Source organism: Bombina bombina, chromosome 5 (assembly GCF_027579735.1).
Source record: "Bombina bombina isolate aBomBom1 chromosome 5, aBomBom1.pri, whole genome shotgun sequence".
In the NCBI taxonomy this organism is placed as follows: Eukaryota; Metazoa; Chordata; class Amphibia; order Anura; family Bombinatoridae; genus Bombina; species Bombina bombina.
The window spans coordinates 80,393,999-80,415,494 of NC_069503.1; the positions used below are offsets into that span (position 1 = coordinate 80,393,999).

At 40.4% G+C, this 21,496-nt stretch overlaps 1 protein-coding gene across 1 annotated transcript in view; it reads right to left on the minus strand.

Moving 5' to 3' along the window:
* Positions 1–21,496, minus strand: part of LOC128659921 (oocyte zinc finger protein XlCOF6-like) — a 192,557-nt gene that overhangs the window by 47,673 nt on the left and 123,388 nt on the right. Inside the window, exon 4 of the mRNA XM_053713510.1 lies at positions 17,897–18,012. The gene's annotated coding sequence lies outside the window, so the exon portion shown is untranslated. The remainder of the gene's footprint in view (positions 1–17,896; positions 18,013–21,496) is intronic.

Consider the following 21,496-nt stretch of genomic DNA (forward strand, 5'->3'; position numbering starts at 1 on the left):
GAAGAGAATATAAAATACTACCAACACTGGGTTGCTGTTTAGATTTTGGTCTAACTACTCATTAAGCTGTATAAAGTTACTTTAAATTATACACCTAACTCCAGTTCTGGGTCTCAAGATTCACTTCCCACCACTATGTCAGTCAGGAAACAGAACAAGCCGGCCCAAGGGCCTAAACCATCAGCAGCTAGTCTGTTTTTTAAACCGGCTAAGGGGGAGAAAACTTTAGATTCTAACATTGCAACACTTGACGAAGACAATGATTCTGATACAGGTTCACAGTGCATGGAAGATTATACAATTCCTGCTACAAGAGCTGATTTAAAGACATTGGTGTCTAAGCAGGATATCACTACAAACTTCGATAAACTTTGGGAAAAATTTGATGCTTTACAAAACACTGTCACCAATAGCCTAGCGGACATAAAGCAAGACATCTCAGATTTTGGTAATAGGGTAGCTACCCTAGAGGAAAATGAGACCACTACTACAGAAGACCTCTCTAACCTCACACAAAAGCTCTCCACACAACAGCAGGAAATGAATGAGATGCATGACAAAGTGGAGGATCTTGAAAACAGGAGCCACAGATGTAATCTGCGGCTGAAGGGGATACCTGAGGCAGTCTCGGCAGAAGAGCTTCCCATCTATCTACACCAATTATTTCAAGCCATCACGGGAGAAGTAGGTGAGGAGAAATTTCAAATGGAGAGAGCACATTGCGCACTAAGAGCCAGACCGAAAGAGGAGGCACCGCCTAGAGATGTTATTGTTAAGTTCCTCAGATTCCCAGAAAAGGAAGATATTCTATCAGCAGCTAGAAAGCACCCCACTTTTAAATTCCAAGGTGTGGTAATCCAATTTTTCCAAGATCTTTGTATCAGGACACTCCAGAGGAGAAGCTATTTGAGGCCTCTTACCACTCTCTTGAGAAAGCATCAGATTGGGTACCGATGGGGATTTCCCTTTTGCCTATTTATTCAACATAATGGTAGATCACTAAACCTGAAAGAAGTATTGGAAATACCAGATATATGTCGCAGACTGCAGTTGGAAACGCATGAGATACCCCAACTAAACCAAACAGAAGATTCCTCTCCTGCATCAGCAAGCCAGATTCACCAGCAGAGACAGAAATGGACTAGAGTCTCAAAAAGAAAAGCTAAGTCTTGACATTCTCTATTTCACTGATTTATTTAGGTTAAGTCCTATCCAATCTCTCTGAGACAAGAGGGAGATGGGGAGTGCACCATCTCCACATCCAATCCTACCTCTGGGAGGAGAACCGATATGTAAGGAACTTTGATAATCACTGGACTCCTACTAGAGGGAGCTGAGGAGGGACGGACTCCTTTGAGTAAAAGGTTTTGAAAATATTAGGTATATTTTCAGGGTGGCTCAATTGAAAGGGTTAAGGAAATGTTAAACCTAGCTATCCCCCCCTTTGTGTTTTTTATTTGCCTTTACAATACCACTTTTTCTTATACTTTAACCCTACAAGTCTCTTTCCCCCTCTTCAAGAGGGAAGGAGAAAATATCTACTGTTATAATCTTTACAGTTATAGTACGGAAGGTTAGTAGAATACGATCAACCTGTGTAAGGAGGAGGTCAGGGTTGAGACTATTCTTGTTTGTTACATTTTATTATTTTTCCTATATAGGAGGAAAATAATTTTTGTCCTTAGTCATCTTGTTCTAATTTGGTTTTTGAACAGATTGTTATTGAATGTAAACTTAGTTGTTCTTGTTTTTGTTTATGTTCTGTCGACTCATCTTGACTATTTACATGAATCACCCAACAAGAGAAAGTTTTGTCTACAAAGCCTTCGGGCAACCAGAGTGATTGTAGAAACAGCGGATCCGGGGGGGGGATCCCCCACTCCCAAAACAGTGAATAATGGCTTGTAATCTCAGACTGATAACACACAATGTTAGGGGCCCTAACACAGACCTTAAGAGACGGACGGCGCTAGGCCAATACACTAGACTAAAAGCGAACATAATTTTCCTTCAGGAGACACATTTTACTAGAGAAGTCATTCCTAAATACTGGGCCAGGGGGTACACACAACATTTCCACTCTATAACAGATCAAAAGAAAAGAGGTGTGTCAATATTAATTCACCAGTCGGTGGGGTTTGTGGTGGAGGAGACAATAAGGGACCCGGAGGGCAGGTTCTTGATACTTCAAGGGAGAATACATGAAAAGCAAATAATCTTTTGTAATGTATATGCACCTAATGAAACCCAAGCAGCATTTTTTTCTCATGTCTCACATTTATTGACTAAATGGTCACATTCCAGGATAATATTGGGAGGTGATTTTAATGTGCAGATGTATGCCTATCAAAATAAGGACAAAAATCCACTATCCCAAAAACAACTGAGACACAATTATACAATTAAGAAAATAAAAGAGATTTTCTTATCTCATAATATTCTAGACACATGGGACACGCTATACGGTAAGACCAATGACTACACATTCTATTCATTTGCACATAAATCCTATTCAAAACTAGATTACATATATGTCAGCCAAACATTGATTCCAGACTTGGCCTTTTCCAAGATTCATGCCTGTGCCTGGTCGGACCATTCCATAGTCCAAATAGATATCAAACAATCATTTCATACTAGTGCGACACGGTCTTGGAACTTTGACCCATTTGTAATCCAAAATCCCAAGACGTGCAAATCTATATCAAAAGCTTTATCAGAATATTGGGGTATTAATGCAGGAACCACTTCCAACCCTATTACCATCTGGGCGGCACACAAACCTTATATCAGAGGGTTACTGATTAAAGAAAAAGCCGCTCTAACCAAAAAGTCTAGGCTCCAAACAGATACATTACAAAAACAAATAGACACTCTAACTAGAGTACACCAACAGAATTTATCACCTAAAGTATTTACACAATTACAGGCTAAAAGAGCAGAACTGGCAGCAATTATGAATAAGACTTCTGTGAGGGCAGCACACAGATTAAGAGCTCAATACTTTTTGTACTCAAATAAATCGGATAGGTATTTGGCCCATAAACTTAAGGAGCGGACTAAATCTTTCGCTATACCTTACTTACAGAAACCTGACGGCTCGTGCACCTCAAATCCCCAAGAGATAGCGGACAGTTTCGCTCAATACTACGCTCATCTCTATGATGGGAAAAAAGTAGTATATAACGACCAGATAACGCAACGTAGGTCTAGGTTCCTAGATGACATTACACTTACACCGTTAGATAAAGAAGCTAGTGATTAATTAAATGCAGAAATAGCGGCTAGAGAGGTCCTTAACGCCATAAAAGAGCTCAAACCGGGAAAAGCAGCAGGCCCTGATGGGTTCCCAGGCGAATATTACCAACTTTATAAATCGGTTTTAACCCCACACGTGGTTTCTTTATGTAATGATATTTTACAAGGTAATGAGATCCCCCATGAAATCATACAAGCCAAAATAGTAGTTATTCCTAAACCCGGCAGAAACCCAAAGTTATGTCAAAGCTACTGACCCATTTCCCTTATTAATCAGGACATCAAGATTTTCACCAAAATTCTAGCGAACAGACTAAAATTGCATTTACCCACACTGATCCACCCAGACCAGGTGGGCTTTATTCAAGATAGAGAGGCCCCGGACAACACTAGACGCGCAATCTCCTTGATAGAATATCTTAGCAAAACGAGAACGCCTTCTCTGGTCCTTTCACTGGACGCGGAGAAGGTGTTCGATAGAATAGACTGGGTCTTTATGCTAGAGGTTCTCACTAGGTTAGGTATCCATGGCCCATTTGTTCAAGCTATTAAAAGCATATACTCTCATCCCACAGCTAGTGTTAGGGCGGCAGGTTATCAATCAAAATTAATAGATATCTTGAATGGCACACGCCAAGGTTGCCCGCTTTCGCCACTTTTATTTGCGATCTGCATAGAGCCACTGGCAGAGATGATTCGCAAGTCATCAGATATACATGGAGTTTTACTCAAAGGGCAGGAGTTTAAGGTATCTTTGTTTGCTGATGATGTCCTTCTTACATTAACTAAACCACTCATCTCCCTCCCAAACTTATACAGAGTATTGAAAGATTACTCAGATATATCAGGGTACAAGGTCAACCTTGAAAAGTGTGAAGCTCTCCCCATAGCCCTTCCCAACCATACTAAAAAACTCATCAAAACCAATTTTGAATTTCTATGGACCACGGAATCGATCAAATATTTAGGGATTAAAATCTCGAATAATATGGCTGACTTATATAGATTAAATTATGTCCCTCTATATAGAATGATTAGAAAAGATATAAATATATGGAAAAAAGGCAGATTCTCTTGGTACGGCCGATTAACGGCGATCAAAATGAATATTCACCCGAGACTTCTATACCTCTTCCGAGCCCTCCCAATTAAAATTCCACTCATTGACCTGGGTAAATTGCAATCAGACTTGGTGGGTTTTCTTAGAGGTAATAAAAAAGCTAGAATTCCATCCCATATTCTTCAACAGCATAGACAATTGGGAGGGGTGGGAGCACCAAATTTAATACATTATTATCAAGCGGCACGGTTGGCGCAGACCACCCTCTTTAGCAAGAAATCAGGGGACCAGGTGTGGGTGCGGATAGAGACACTCATAACAGACTATAAATACCCAGATGATATCTTATGGGACCACTCGAAACAACCCTTTAAAGGAATGTCAGCTTCTAAACTTACGATCGAGATGATGCAGCTCTGGACTTCGCTGTCCAGATCTTTAAATCTCATACCAACAGATTCAGTCATGAGACCGATAAAGACTCTTCTAAACCCAGACTTTCATACGCACCTAGGGAAGTGGGAAAATAAAGGGCTGTACAGGGTAGCGGATTTTTTACACAAACATAGAATAGCCACATATCAACAAATTCAGGATAAAGTGAATCCCGAGAAAATTAAATGGTTTTTATATTTGCAAGTATCCTCGGTTATTGCTAAATTTAGGACACACAGTTCAGTGAAGCAGTTAACAACACTAGAGCAGTTCTGCAACTCTACTAAAAGACACAAACAACTGATTTCAGCTATATATTTAGAGATTCAAAAAGCTAAAAACACCTCTAAAACTTCACTGATGGAGAAGTGGGAAAAGGAATTAAACATAATATACTCAAGGGAGGAATGGGAATCATTACTATATACATCTAGTAAGGGATTAATCAGCGCCGACTTCAGGGAAAACTGTATTAAAACATCTTTTAGATGGTACTTGACCCCCACAATCACCTCACACTACACTCAGAGGGGCAGTAAACTTTGCTATAGGGGATGTGCTGAAACAGGGACATATATTCACATGTGGTGGAATTGCCCACAGATTAAACAAATATGGTCCAGACTATCTGACCTACTTAGTGAAATACTATCTGAAACCATTTCCCTAACAGCACCACAAGCACTGCTGAACGAACGCATTGAACCCTTTGGTGCTCATATTAACATGTTTATACGTACTCTTTGTACAGCCACCAGAATCTGCGTGGCGAGATATTGGAAGGCAGGAGCTCCTTCTTGGAGGGAAGTGATAGATAAGATCCAAGCTACATATAAAATGTCTGAAACGGTAGCTCATATTAAAAATAATTTAGATCAATTCTCTAAAATTTGGTACTATTGGCTTCTGGCAGGATACTAGTGAGACTTGTGGAAGGAGGGCACTCATTCTAGCTAGGGGAGAGGAGGACTGTTATCAGGGGGTAGTGGGAGACATAAATTAGAAATCAGACGGTAAGGCCAGGTACACTACTAAGACTGAATTCAATGATTGGTGGGGGCCCCTTTCCCGGATCCGTTGCAAAAGAAATGAAGCGACAGGCAAGTTGAATGTAGTTTAATTTTATGTTGGTTTATTTTTGTTTTTGAGTTGTTTGGGGGGAGGGGTGGAAGAATGTGAGGGGAAAATTTGTACTGAGCAAACATGACAAACAGGGAGAAGGAAACAGTGATGAATAGTTTGATATGTTACCTTTTGCCAATCCTTTTCCCATTCTTCCATGATCTGGAAATTCTAATTTACTAGGCTACAATGCAGGTCGGATGGACAATACCATAGATGATCCTTAAGTTCATTTTTTCTCTGTAAGGTAATGATCTCTCAAGGTACCAAACACATAAAGTAATATTGAACACTGGACATTAGCTTTGGTCAAGAGGTCAATGGATTTGTTATGGAATGTACTGGATGAACATTATGGCCTAGATTTGGAGTTTGGCGTTAGCCGTGAAAACCAGCGTTAGAGGCTCCTAACGCTGGTTTTAGGCTAACTCCGGTATTTAGAGTCACTCAAAATAGGGTCTAACGCTCACTTTTCAGCCGCGACTTTTCCATACCGCAGATCCCCTTACGTCAATTGCGTATCCTATCTTTTCAATGGGATTTTTCTAACTCCGGTATTTAGAGTCGTGTCTAAAGTGAGCGTTAGACATCTAACGACAAAACTCCAGCCGCAGGAAAAAAGTCAGTAGTTAAGAGCTTTCTGGGCTAACGCCGGTTCATAAAGCTCTTAACTACTGTACTCTAAAGTACACTAACACCCATAAACTACCTATGTACCCCTAAACTGAGGCCCCCCCCCACATCGCCGCCACTCGATTAAATTTTTTTAACCCCTAATCTGCCGACCGCCACCTACGTTATACTTATGTACCCCTAATCTGCTGCCCCTAACACCGCCGACCCCTGTATTATATTTATTAACCCCTAATCTGCCCCACACAACGTCGCCGCCAGCTACCTACAATAATTAACCCTTAATCTGCCAACCGCAAAGCGCCGCCACCTACATTATAGCTATGTACCCCTAATCTGCTGCCCCTAACACCGCCGACCCCTATATTATATTTATTAACCCCTAATCTGCCCCCCACAACGTCGCCTCCACTTATTAACCCCTAATCTGCCGAGCGGACCGCACCGCTACTATAATAAAGTTATTCTCTTTTGGAAAAAATGGATGTCGAAACTATTTAAGAAATAAATATGATCCTTTATTTGATTATGGTAAATTTACCCAATAGTCGTGATGCTAAAAGTACAGTTAAACAAAAATTATTACAATTCCTTCAAAGTTTAAAAAATGACACCGGTGTCTCTATGTATAAAAATGTACATAATATATAAAAAATAAATTAAATTAAAATAATAACGTTGAAATCTTATAATTTATACAGTTTTGGGTTTATCACAAGTTGTAATTTCTAACAGAATGTTTGTAGATACAATTTTATAGTGGATAAAACAATAGTTGCTGTATAGTTCATATAGGATACTTTGTTTCAAGTTCAGCTATGCAATTGAGATCTTATCTTAGGCAACTATATATCAAATGTAGAGGTATGTTGGTGCAATTTTTATCACACTATAATATAAGTATACAAATTAGTACCTTGAAGTGTATCTGTTTGATATCACTTTTGTGAGATAATTGCGGTTAAATAAACGCCGCTATGATTAAGTTTCAAGATCAAGCTGGTGGCAGTTCTATATGAGCTGCTGGCGGTTAAATAAATGCCGCTTTGGTTTCCTCTTATTAGGTGGGCTTATCTGTTTGCTGCGAGAAAATTCACTTTTATATAAGTGATCTTGAAAAAGGCTGTCCAGCCGAAACATGTTGATACCAGAGCACACCTGCACAGGATTTGAGAAGACAAAGTGAATACCAGCTATACCCAGTTGAAATATTCAAGTTCCCACTGAGCGGCATATATTTAACCGCAAAGATCACATTGATAACTAGAAATCCTTTTTCTACTTATCCTACAAACTTTCTACTTATCCCAACAACCACATTTCAGCACCCAGATCGGTCACTGACCGACATCTAAGAAACCTGGGAACAACAGACCGGAAAGGCACGCAAAAATTCCACATCAGGAGGTTATCCAACAACCATACCATCGTGATCGGTCACTGACCGACAGACAAGCCACAGAATAGAAAAACCGGAGATACTTAAAAAAACATCAGCAAACGGTTAGCACTTAACCGCAACGAAGATCCCACCAAGAAACCCTTAAGAGCGCGATCGGTCACTGACCGACAAAGGATAAGGTAACTGAGCGGCCACGACAACTACCCAAACACTTATATAAAAGTGAATTTTCTCGCAGCAAACAGATAAGCCCACCTAATAAGAGGAAACCAAAGCGGCATTTATTTAACCGCCAGCAGCTCATATAGAACTGCCACCAGCTTGATCTTGAAACTTAATCAAAACACTGGCATAGCGGCGTTTATTTAACCGCAATTATCTCACAAAAGTGATATCAAACAGATACACTTCAAGGTACTAATTTGTATAATTATATTATAGTGTGATAAAAATCGCACCAACATACCTCTACATTTGATATATAGTTGCCTAAGATAAGATCTCAATTGCATAGCTGAACTTGAAACAAAGTATCCTATATGAACTATACAGCAACTATTGTTTTATCCACTATAAAATTGTATCTACAAACATTCTGTTAGAAATTACAACTTGTGATAAACCCAAAACTGTATAAAGTATAAGATTTCAACGTTATTATTTTAATTTAATTTATTTTTTATATATTATGTACATTTTTATACATAGAGACACCGGTGTCATTTTTTAAACTTTGAAGGAATTGTAATAATTTTTGTTTAACTGTACTTTTAGCATCACTATTATTGGGTAAATTTACCATAATCAAATAAAGGATCATATTTATTTCTTAAATAGTTTCGACATCCATTTTTTTCCAAAAGAGAATATAAAATTAGGACTCATCAAAACATTAACATATATTGAGCCCACATATTATCACACATATTTACAGTAAGACACATTGGGAATAGCAACTTGTTTTGCGCCACCTACTACAACTAACTATAACTCTTTAAACTTTGGGATAAAGTTTACTTCAGGTGTGCTAGATTCCCCACCAGCTAGACAGTCTAAACCTACCAAACATAATAAAGTTATTAACCCCTAATCTGCCTCACTAACCCTATAATAAATAGAATTAACCCCTAATCTGCCCTCCCTAACATCGCCAACACCTAACTTCAATTATTAACCCCTAATCTGCTGACCGGAGCTCACCGCTATTCTAATAAATGTATTAACCCCTAAAGCTAAGTCTAACCCTAACACTAACACCCCCCTAAATTAAATATAATTTTAATCTAACGAAATTAATTAACTCTTATTAAATAAATTATTCCTATTTAAAGCTAAATACTTACCTGTAAAATAAACCCTAATATAGCTACAATATAACGAATAATTACATTGTAGCTATTTTAGGATTAATATTTATTTTACAGGCAACTTTGTAATTATTTTAACCAGGTACAATAGCTATTTAATAGTTAAGAACTATTTAATAGCTAAAATAGTTAAAATAATTACAAATTTACCTGTAAAATAAATCCTAACCTAAGTTACAATTAAACCTAACACTACACTATCAATAAATAAATTAATTAAATAAAATACCTATAATTATCTACAATTAAACGTACCACTACACTATCAATAAATAAATTAAATACAATACCTACAAATAACTACAATGAAATAAACTATCTAAAGTACAAAAAATAAAAAAGAACTAAGTTACAAAAAATAAAAAAATATTTACAAACATAAGAAAAATATTACAACAATTTTAAACTAATTACACCTACTCTAAGCCCCCTAATAAAATAACAAAGACACCCAAAATAACAAAATGCCCTACCCTATTCTAAATTACTACATTTCAAAGCTCTTTTACCTTACCAGCCCTGAACAGGGCCCTTTGTGGGGCATGCCCCAAGAAATTCAGCTCTTTTGCCTGTAAAAAAAAACATACAATACCCCCCCCCCAACATTACAACCCACCACCCACATACCCCTAATCTAACCCCCACCGATCCGTCCTGAAGAGCTCCTCCGATGTCCTGATCCAAGCCCAAGCGGGGGGCTGAAGAGGTCCATGATCCGGCTGAAGTCTTCATCCAAGCGGGAGCTGAAGAGGTCCATGATCCGGATGAAGTCTTCTATCAACGGCATCTTCAATCTTCTTTCTTCCGGATCCATCTTGCAGACCTCCGACGCGGAACATCCTCTTCTCCCGACGCCTACTAGCCGAATGACGGTTCCTTTAAGGGACGTCATCCAAGATGGCGTCCCTCGAATTCCGATTGGCTGATAGGATTCTATCAGCCAATCGGAATTAAGGTAGGAATATTCTGATTGGCTGATGGAATCAGCCAATCAGAATCAAGATCAATCCGATTGGCTGATCCAATCAGCCAATCAGATTGAGCTCGCATTCTATTGGCTGATCGGAACAGCCAATAGAATGCAAGCTCAATCTGATTGGCTGATCAAATCAGCCAATCGGATTGAACTTGATTCTGATTGGCTGATTCCATCAGCCAATCAGAATATTCCTACCTTAATTCTGATTGGCTGATAGAATCCTATCAGCCAATCGGAATTCGAGGGACGACATCTTGGATGACGTCCCTTAAAGGAACCGTCATTCGGCTAGTAGGCGTCGGGAGAAGAGGATGTTCCGCGTCGGAGGTCTGCAAGATGGATCCGGAAGAAAGAAGATTGAAGATGCCGTTGATAGAAGACTTCATCCGGATCATGGACCTCTTCAGCTCCCGCTTGGATGAAGACTTCATCCGGATCATGGACCTCTTCAGCTCCCGCTTGGATGAAGACTTCAGCCGGATCATGGACCTCTTCAGCCCCCCGCTTGGGCTTGGATCAGGACATCGGAGGAGCTTTTCAGGACGGATCGGTGAACCTGGTAGGGTGAAGACAAGGTAGGAAGATCTTCAGGGGCTTAGTGTTAGGTATATTTAAGGGGGGTTTGGGTTAGATTAGGGGTATGTGGGTGGTGGGTTGTAATGTTGGGGGGGGGGTATTGTATGTTTTTTTTTACAGGCAAAAGAGCTGAATTTCTTGGGGCATGCCCCGCAAAGGGCCCTGTTCAGGGCTGGTAAGGTAAAAGAGCTTTGAAATGTAGTAATTTAGAATAGGGTAGGGCATTTTGTTATTTTGGGGATCTTTGTTATTTTATTAGGGGGCTTAGAGTAGGTGTAATTAGTTTAAAATTGTTGTAATATTTTTCTTATGTTTGTAAATATTTTTTTATTTTTTGTAACTTAGTTCTTTTTTATTTTTTGTACTTTAGATAGTTTACTTCATTGTAGTTATTTGTAGGTATTGTATTTAATTTATTTATTGATAGTGTAGTGGTAGGTTTAATTGTAGATAATTATAGGTATTTTATTTAATTAATTTATTGATAGTGTAGTGTTAGGTTTAATTGTAACTTAGGTTAGGATTTATTTTACAGGTCATTTTGTTATTATTTTAACTAGGTAACTATTAAATAGTTCTTAACTATTTAATAGCTATTGTACCTGGTTAAAATAATTACAAAGTTGCCTGTAAAATAAATATTAATCTTAAAATAGCTACAATGTAATTATAATTTATATTGTAGCTATATTAGGATTTATTTTACAGGTAAGTATTTAGCTTTAAATAGGAATAATTTATTTAATAAGCGTTAATTAATTTCGTTAGATTAAAATTATATTTAATTTAGGGGGGTGTTAGTGTTAGGGTTAGACTTAGCTTTAGGGGTTAATACATTTATTATAGTAGCGGTGAGCTCCGGTCGGCAGATTAGGGGTTAATGTTTGAAGTTAGGTGTCGGTGATGTTAGGGAGGGCAGATTAGGGGTTAATACTATTTATTATAGGGTTAGTGATGCGGATTAGGGGTTAATAACTTTATTATAGTAGCGGTGCGGTCCGCTCGGCAGATTAGGGGTTAATAAGTGTAGGCAGGTGGAGGCGATGTTGAGGGGGGCAGATTAGGGGTTAATAAATATAATATAGGGGTCGGCGGTGTTAGGGGCAGCAGATTAGGGGTACATAAGGATAATGTAAGTAGCAGCGGTTTACGGAGCGGCAGATTAGGGGTTAAAAATAATATGCAGGGGTCAGCGATAGCGGGGGCGGCAGATTAGGGGTTAATAAGTGTAAGGCTAGGGGTGTTTAGACTCGGGGTACATGTTAGGGTGTTAGGTGCAGACGTAGGAAGTGTTTCCCCATAGCAAACAATGGGGCTGTGTTAGGAGCTGAACGCGGCTTTTTTGCAGGTGTTAGGTTTTTTTTCAGCTCAAACAGCCCCATTGTTTCCTATGGGGGAATCGTGCACGAGCACGTTTTTGAGGCTGGCCGCTTGCGTAAGCAACTCTGGTATCGAGAGTTGAAGCTGCGTTAAAAATGCTCTACGCTCCTTTTTTGGAGCCTAACGCAGCCTTTTTGTGGACTCTCAATACCAGAGTTATTTTTATGGTGCGGCCAGAAAAAAGCCGGCGTTAGCTACGCGGGTCGTTACCGACAAAACTCTAAATCTAGGCCTATGTTTTGTACCTGTTGTTTATGATGTAACAATAATAATAATAAAAAAAGTATTTCAACTAAATTTTAAACAGACTTTTTTTTTTTTAACTAAAAAAACCCTTAAATAAACTGCACAATAAATCTTGCAGCAACAATTTTTCACAAAATGAATGCAAAAAGAGACACAAACGTTATAGTCCCTGAAATTCAGACAGAAACTTAAATATAAACAGAGCAGCAGCCCCACAAAAAGACAACAGGCAACCACCACACCTCAGAAAGCTCTGCTGAGGTGCCTACCTGACCTCCTTGATGCCAGAAACAAAGTCAGAAAATGATCCGGACCCCCACAACCACCTCTGAGGAGCTATGCAACAGAGCTGTAACATCCAGGAACAACAGGAAACAACTAAAAGGGCGCCAAAAACGTCCTTGCTAGCTCAGATAAGCCTTACTATTGTGGGCGTGGCCTAACAAACCTCCCGGTAGCCATTAATACACAAACAAAAAAAATGTACACCAAAATGAAAACATAATAAACTGAGCCTCCAAACATCCCCAGTGCCTGCAAAACCAGTAACCTAGAAGGTTGATTGTATATTTAGACAGTATTAACTGTCAAAGTGCCAAATTCTCCTATATCAAAACAGGGAAAGAAATAGGCACTTACCTCAAAAATCTGTCCGGCAGCAGGACAGCACACTTGGTATAAGAGGGGCTTCCTACCTCACATGGAGCTGTGGAAAAAGAAAAGGCTTAGTAAACTTACTCAAACTTTCAACCAAGGGCAGCATGAAACTACTTGGGAGGCCCAGTGGGGATTATACCCCACAAGTTTTCAAATGCTTAAAAGCCACCACTTACTCTACTGAAGAGACTGACATGGACTATGGCTAAACCCCAAAGAAAACCAGACCAAGCTTGCTCTGCTTAAAAAATAAACTCTTGATTGAAGAATCAGACACCTAACTTTACCCCTCATTGCAACTGATACAAGCAAAGAGAATGACTGGGGATTGTGGGTAGGGGGAGTGGTATTTAACAGCTTTTGCTGTGGTGCTCTTTGCCTCCTCCTGCTGGTCAGGAGTAATATTCCCAACAGTAATTAAGATGATCTGTGGACTCACTATGGCCTAGATTTGGAGTTTGGCGGTAAAAGGGCTGTTAACGCTCCGCAGGCTTTTTTCTGGCCGCACCATAAATTTAACTCTGGTATCGAGAGTTTAAACAAATGCTGCGTTGGGCTCCAAAAAAGGAGCGTAGAGCATTTTTACCGCAAATGCAACTCTCGATACCAGAGTTGCTTACGGACGCGGCCGGCCTCAAAAACGTGCTCGTGCACGATTCTCCCATAGGAAACAATGGGGCTGTTTGAGCTGAAAAAAAACCCTAACACCTGCAAAAAAGCCGCGTTCAGCTCCTAACGCAGCCCCATTGTTTCCTATGGGGAAACACTTCCTACGTCTGCACCTAACACTCTAACATGTACCCCGAGTCTAAACACCCCTAACCTTACACTTATTAACCCCTAATCTGCCGCCCCCGCTATCGCTGACACCTGCATATTTTTTTTAACCCCTAATCTGCCGCTCCGTAAACCGCCGCAACCTACGTTATCCCTATGTACCCCTAATCGGCTGCCCTAACATCGCCGACCCCTATATTATATTTATTAACCCCTAATCTGCCCCCCTCAACGTCGCCGACACCTGCCTACACTTATTAACCCCTAATCCGCCTCACTAACCCTATCATAAATAGTATTAACCCCTAATCTGCCCTCCCTAACATCGCCGACACCTACCTTCAATTATTAACCCCTAATCTGCCGAGCGGACCTCACCGCTACTATAATAAATGTATTAACCCCTAAAGCTAAGTCTAACCCTAATACTAACACCCCCCTAAGTTAAATATAATTTACATCTAACGAAATAAATTAACTCTTATTAAATAACTTATTCCTATTTAAAGCTAAATACTTACCTGTAAAATAAATCCTAATATAGCTACAATATAAATTATAATTATATTATAGCTATTTTAGGATTAATATTTATTTTACAGGCAACTTTGTAATTATTTTAACCAGGTACAATAGCTATTAAATAGTTAAGAACTATTTAATAGTTACCTAGTTAAAATAATAACAAATTTACCTGTAAAATAAATCCTAACCTAAGATATAATTAAACCTAACACTACCCTATCAATAAATTAATTAAATAAACTACCTACAATTACCTACAATTAACCTAACACTACACTATCAATAAATTAATTAAACACAATTGCTACAAATAAATACAATTAAATAAACTAGCTAAAATACAAAAAATAAAAAAGAACTAAGTTACAAAAAATAATAAAATATTTACAAACATAAGAAAAATATTACAACAATTTTAAACTAATTACACCTACTCTAAGCCCCCTAATAAAATAACAAAGCCCCCCAAAATAAAAAATTCCCTACCCTATTCTAAATTAAAAAAGTTACAAGCTCTTTTACCTTACCAGCCCTGAACAGGGCCCTTTGCGGGGCATGCCCCAAGGATTTCAGCTCTTTTGCCTGTAAAAAAAAACATACAATACCCCCCCCCAACATTACAATCCACCACCCACATACCCCTAATCTAACCCAAACCCCCCTTAAATAAACCTAACACTAAGCCCCTGAAGATCTTCCTACCTTGTCTTCACCATACCAGGTTCACCGATCCGTCCTGGCTCCAACATCTTCATCCAACCCAAGCGGGGGTTGGCGATCCATCATCCGGTGCTGAAGAGGTCCAGAAGAGGCTCCAAAGTCTTCCTCCTATCCGGCAAGAAGAGGACATCCGGACCGGCAAACATCTTCTCCAAGCGGCATCTTCAATCTTCTTCCATCCGGTGCGGAGCGGGTCCATCTTGAAGCAGGCGACGCGGATCCATCCTCTTCTTCCGTTGTCTCCCGACGAATGACGGTTCCTTTAAGGGACGTCATCCAAGATGGCGTCCCTCGAATTCCGATTGGCTGATAGGATTCTATCAGCCAATCGGAATTAAGGTAGGAATTTTCTGATTGGCTGATGGAATCAGCCAATCAGAATCAAGTTCAATTCGATTGGCTGATCCAATCAGCCAATCAGATTGAGCTCGCATTCTATTGGCTGATCGGAAAAGCCAATAGAATGCGAGCTCAATCTGATTGGCTGATTGGATCAGCCAATCGGATTGAACTTGATTCTGATTGGTTGATTCCATCAGCCAATCAGAAAATTCCTACCTTAATTCCGATTGGCTGATAGAATCCTATCAGCCAATCGGAATTCGAGGGACGCCATCTTTGATGACGTCCCTTAAAGGAACCGTCATTCATCGGGAGACAACGGAAGAAGAGGATGGATCCGCGTCGCCTGCTTCAAGATGGACCCGCTCCGCACCGGATGGAAGAAGATTGAAGATGCCGCTTGGAGAAGATGTTTGCCGGTCCGGATGTCCTCTTCTTGCCGGATAGGAGGAAGACTTTGGAGCCTCTTCTGGACCTCTTCAGCACCGGATGATGGATCGCCAACCCCCGCTTGGGTTGGATGAAGATGTTGGAGCCAGGACGGATCGGTGAACCTGGTATGGTGAAGACAAGGTAGGAAGATCTTCAGGGGCTTAGTGTTAGGTTTATTTAAGGGGGGTATGGGTTAGATTAGGGGTATGTGGGTGGTGGGTTGTAATGTTGGGGGGGGGTATTGTATGTTTTTTTTTACAGGCAAAAGAGCTGAAATCCTTGGGGCATGCCCCGCAAAGGGCCCTGTTCAGGGCTGGTAAGGTAAAAGAGCTTGTTACTTTTTTAATTTAGAATAGGGTAGGGAATTTTTTATTTTGGGGGTCTTTGTTATTTTATTAGGGGGCTTAGAGTAGGTGTAATTAGTTTAAAATTGTTGTAATATTTTTCTTATGTTTGTAAATATTTTATTATTTTTTGTAACTTAGTTCTTTTTTATTTTTTGTACTTTAGCTAGTTTATTTAATTGTATTTATTTGTAGCAATTGTGTTTAATTAATTTATTGATAGTGTAGTGTTAGGTTAATTGTAGGTAATTGTAGGTAGTTTAATTAATTTATTGATAGGGTAGTGTTAGGTTTAATTATATCTTAGGTTAGGATTTATTTTACAGGTAAATTTGTTATTATTTTAACTAGGTAACTATTAAATAGTTCTTAACTATTTAATAGCTATTGTACCTGGTTAAAATAATTACAAAGTTGCCTGTAAAATAAATATTAATCCTAAAATAGCTATAATATAATTATAATTTATATTGTAGCTATATTAGGATTTATTTTACAGGTAAGTATTTAGCTTTAAATAGGAATAAGTTATTTAATAAGAGTTAATTTATTTCGTTAGATGTAAATTATATTTAAGTTAGGGGGGTGTTAGTGTTAGGGTTAGACTTAGCTTTAGGGGTTAATCAATTTATTAGAATAGCGGTGAGCTCCGGTCGGCAGATTAGGGGTTAATAATTGAAGTTAGGTGTCGGCGATGTTAGGGAGGGCAGATTAGGGGTTAATACTATTTATGATAGGGTTAGTGAGGCGGGTTAGGGGTTAATAACTTTATTATAGTAGCGCTCAGGTCCGCTCGGCAGATTAGGGGTTAATAAGTGTAGGCAGGTGTCGGCGACGTTGAGGGGGGCAGATTAGGGGTTAATAAATATAATATAGGGGTCGGCGGTGTTAGGGGTAGCAGATTAGGGGTACATAGGGATAACGTAGGTGGCGGCGCTTTGCGGTCGGAAGATTAGGGGTTAATTATTTTAAGTAGCTGGCGGCGACGTTGTGGGGGGCAGGTTAGGGGTTAATAAATGTAATACAGGGGTCGGCGGGGTTAGGGGCAGCAGATTAGGGGTACATAAGTATAACGTAGGTGGCGGTCGGCAGATTAGGGGTTAAAAATTTAAATCGAGTGGCGGCGATGTGGGGGGAGCTCGGTTTAGGGGTACATAGGTAGTTTATGGGTGTTAGTGTACTTTAGGGTACAGTAGTTAAGAGCTTTATGAACCGGCGTTAGCCAGAAAGCTCTTAACTCCTGCTATTTTCAGGCGGCTGGAATTTTGTCGTTAGAGCTCTAACGCTCACTTCAGAAACTACTCTAAATACCGGCGTTAGAAAGATCCCATTGAAAAGATAGGATACGCAAATGGCGTAGGGGGATCTGCGGTATGGAAAAGTCGCGGCTGAAAAGTGAGCGTTAGACCCTTTAATCACTGACTCCAAATACCAGCGGGCGCCCAAAACCAGCGTTAGGAGCCTCTAACGCTGGTTTTGACGGCTACCGCCGAACTCCAAATCTAGGCCTGTGTCATTAGAAATAAATTACATGCCCTATCTGAATCATGAAAGTTTATTTTTGACTTGACTGTCTTTTTAATGAGTTATCTATTCTATTTTTCCAGTAACTAAAGTCAGCATAATATCTATTTTACTCACCTGACCCATAGGAGTTTATGCTGATAAAAGGCTCCAATGTCTGTGCTCAGGAAGAAGGTTCCCTTATTCACTCCAGTTACATCAATACCTGATATCTCTCAGTGCTCTGGCCGTGTCTGTAAAAAGTATATTAAATGGTTTAGACAGATAATAATAATAAATAATGGTTCTGATTAACTGTACGTATGGTATAATTAAAGGCACACATAACAATTCATGTGATACAGATCAGCTGTTTGGGTTATTACATATGTGCTATTGTTTCAGCACAAGCATTTAGTACAGTTAGCTCTGTGAGTGTTATAATTGTCCCTTAAATATGAATCTTCCCAGATCTATACAAAATAATGGTAGAAAATCTATTTAAATGGGGCCATATCATAACTTTACAAATATATTATAATCTTTGTTTTCTATCATTTATATGGAAACAATATTTTCTCCTGAAAGAAATACAAAAAATCAGTTGTTTAAATATAAGTTAAATTGGATACTGCGGTATTGGTATTGTACTTCCAACTAATTCTCACTGTCAGACATTTGTCATGTGCTCCACGCCCAGTCCTTTAACTTCTCTTGGTCAATACGGAGCTGCGTTAAATCACACTCTAAGGGTGTGTGGGAGAGATAGGCACTAAAATTTTCATATCAATTGTTATCTTTGTTTAACATAAATTATGCTTACCTGATAATTTTATTTCCATCGTGGGAAGGAGAGTTCACAGCTTAATTCATTACTTTTGGGAATTAAGAAGGAGGAGGAGGAGGCAAAGACACCCAACCAAAGGCTTAAATACCTCCCCCACTCCCCTCATCCCCCAGCCATTCTGTCGAAGGTACAAGGAACAGTAGGAGAAATATCAGGGTATAAATGGTGCCAGAAGAAAAAAATAAATTTAGGTCCGCCCACCGGAGTTACGAGCAGGAGCTGTGGACTCTCCTCCCCAAGATGGAAATAAAATTATTAGGTAAGCATAATTTATGTTTCCATCTAAAGGGGAGGAGAGTCCACAGCTTCATTCATTACTTTTGGGAAATATATACCCATGCTTTAGAGGACACTGAATGAAACCGGGAGTGTAAAAAGGCTGACCCTTAATCTGAGGGTACCACAGCCTGTAGAACCTTTCTCCCAAAAACAGCTTCCACAGAAGCAAAAACTTCAAATTTGTAAAACTTTGTAAAAGTAAGGAGGACCAAGTAGCCGCCTTACAAATCTGCTCCATAGAGGCCTCATTCTTGAAGGTCCAAGATGAAGCCACAGCTGTAGTGGAATGAGCAGTGATCCTCTGATGAGGCTTATGTCCCGCTGTCTCATAGGCTAGGTGGATCAAGCTCCTCAGCCAAAAAGACAAAGAAGTAGCAGAAGCCCTCTGCCCCTTGCACTTCCCTGAATTCCCCACAAAAAGAGATGTAGATTGTCTGAAATCCTTTGTAGCCTGAAGAACCTTAAGGCACGAACCACATCCAGATTATGAAGTAACCTCAACTTAGATGAAGAAGGGTTAGGACACAAAGAAGGAACGACTATTTCCTGATTGATGTTACGGTTAGATACCACCTTGGGAAGAAACCCTAAGCCAGTGCAAAGAACAGCCTTATCCGCATGAAAAACCAGGAGGCTCATGCTGCAAGGCAGCCAGTTCAAATACTCTGCGTGCTGCTGCAATAGCCAAAAGGAAGAGAACCTTCCAGGACAGAATCTTAATGTCAAGAGAATGCATAGGCTCAAATGGAACCTTCTGCAAAACCCTAAGGACCAAGTTTAAGCTCCATGGTGGAGCAGACTGTCTAAAGACAGGCCTGATTCTAGACAGAGCCTGAACAAAAGGTTGAATGTCAGGGAGCTCAGCGAGTCTCCTATGCAACAGAACTGATAAAACCAAAATCTGTCCCTTTAAGGAACTAGCGGCAAGTCCCTTCTCCAAACCGTCTTGGAGAAAAAAGACAGAATCCTGGATACCTTTACCTTGTGCCAAGGATATCCATGTCTCTCACACCAGGACAAGTACGTCCTCCACACCTTATGGTAGATGAGACGAGTGACTTGCTTCCTTGCCTGAACTAGAGTATCAATCACACCTTCAGAAAAACCTCTCTTGGCCAAGCCTAAGTGTTCAATCTCCACGCAGTCAGCCACTGAGAATCGAGATTTTGATGTTGAAAGGTAACCTTCTTCGGCTGAGAGGATGAAATCCCCACCAGATCCGCAAACCACGTCCTCCATGGCCACAAAGGAGCAATCAGAATGGTCGACGCTCTCTCCTGTTTTATACGTGCCACTATATGAGGTAGAATTGGTAACGGTGGAAATATGTAAACTAGGCTGAACCCCCAAGGCACCGCCAATGCATCTATCAGCTCTGCCTGGGGGTCCCTCGACCTCGACCCATATCGGGGTAGTTTGCAATTGAGTCTAGATGCAATGAGATCTATCTTCGGTGTCCCCCATCTGAGACAAATCTCCGCAAACACCTTGAGGTGAAGAGACCATTCCCCCAGGTGGAAGGTTTGCCTGCTGAGAAAGTCTGCATCCCAGTTGTCCACACCTGGAATGTGGATCACTGAGAGCAAGCAGCTGTGGGACTCCGCCCACTCCAAAATCCGAGACACCTCCCTCATTGCTAGGGAGCTCCTCATACCCCCCCCTGATGGTTGATGTAAGCTACCAAGGTAATGATGTCTGGAACCTTATGAAGTTGAACGACCCCAGAGGGGGCCATGCCTTCAGAGCATTGTAGATCGCTCGAAGTTCCAGGATATTTATCGGAAAGAGAGACTCGTCCCGAGACCATTTTCCTTGTGCCATCCTGGCATCCCAAACAGCTCCCCATCTCACCAGACATGCGTCCATGGTCACAATCTCCCAGGACGGTTTCAAGAAGGATGTCCCCATGGACAGTTGCTCCGGGCGGATCCACCAAGAAAGGGAGTTCCGAGTCCATGCATACATAGATATCAGCTGTGATAGATCTGAATGATTGCCATTCCACTGACTCAACATGCACAATTAAAGAGGTCTGAGGTGGAACCTGGTGAATGGTATTACATCTATGCTGGAGACCATGAGCCAGATCACCTGCATACACTGGGCCAATAAAGGGCTTGCGGAGGACTGAAGAGCAAGACAGATGGACGCAATCCTCCTGCGTCGCTGATCTGTGAGAAATATCTTAATGGACATAGAGTCTATTATTGTGCCCAGGAACTCCACCCTGTTGCTGGGAACCAGGGAACTCTTTCCTGAGTTGATCATCCAACCATAGAAGCAATTGCCCTCTGTGAGACTGAATGACGGCGCCTGAAAAAGGATGTCTTCCAGATAGGGCGCCACAGTAATGCCCCTGGATCTGGCCACTGCAAGAAGCGCCCCCAGAACCTTTGTGAAGGTCGCCAAACCAAAGGGAAGGGCCACAAACTGGAAGTGTTGGTCCAGAAAAGCAAATCTTAGGCAAATCTTAGGAACTTGAAGTGGTCCCTGTGAATTGGAACATGATGGTAGGCATCCTTCAAGTCTATTGTCATCATGAACTGCCCCTCTTGAACAAGGGGCAGAATAGATCTGATAGTTTCCATTTTGAATGATGGAACAGACAGAAA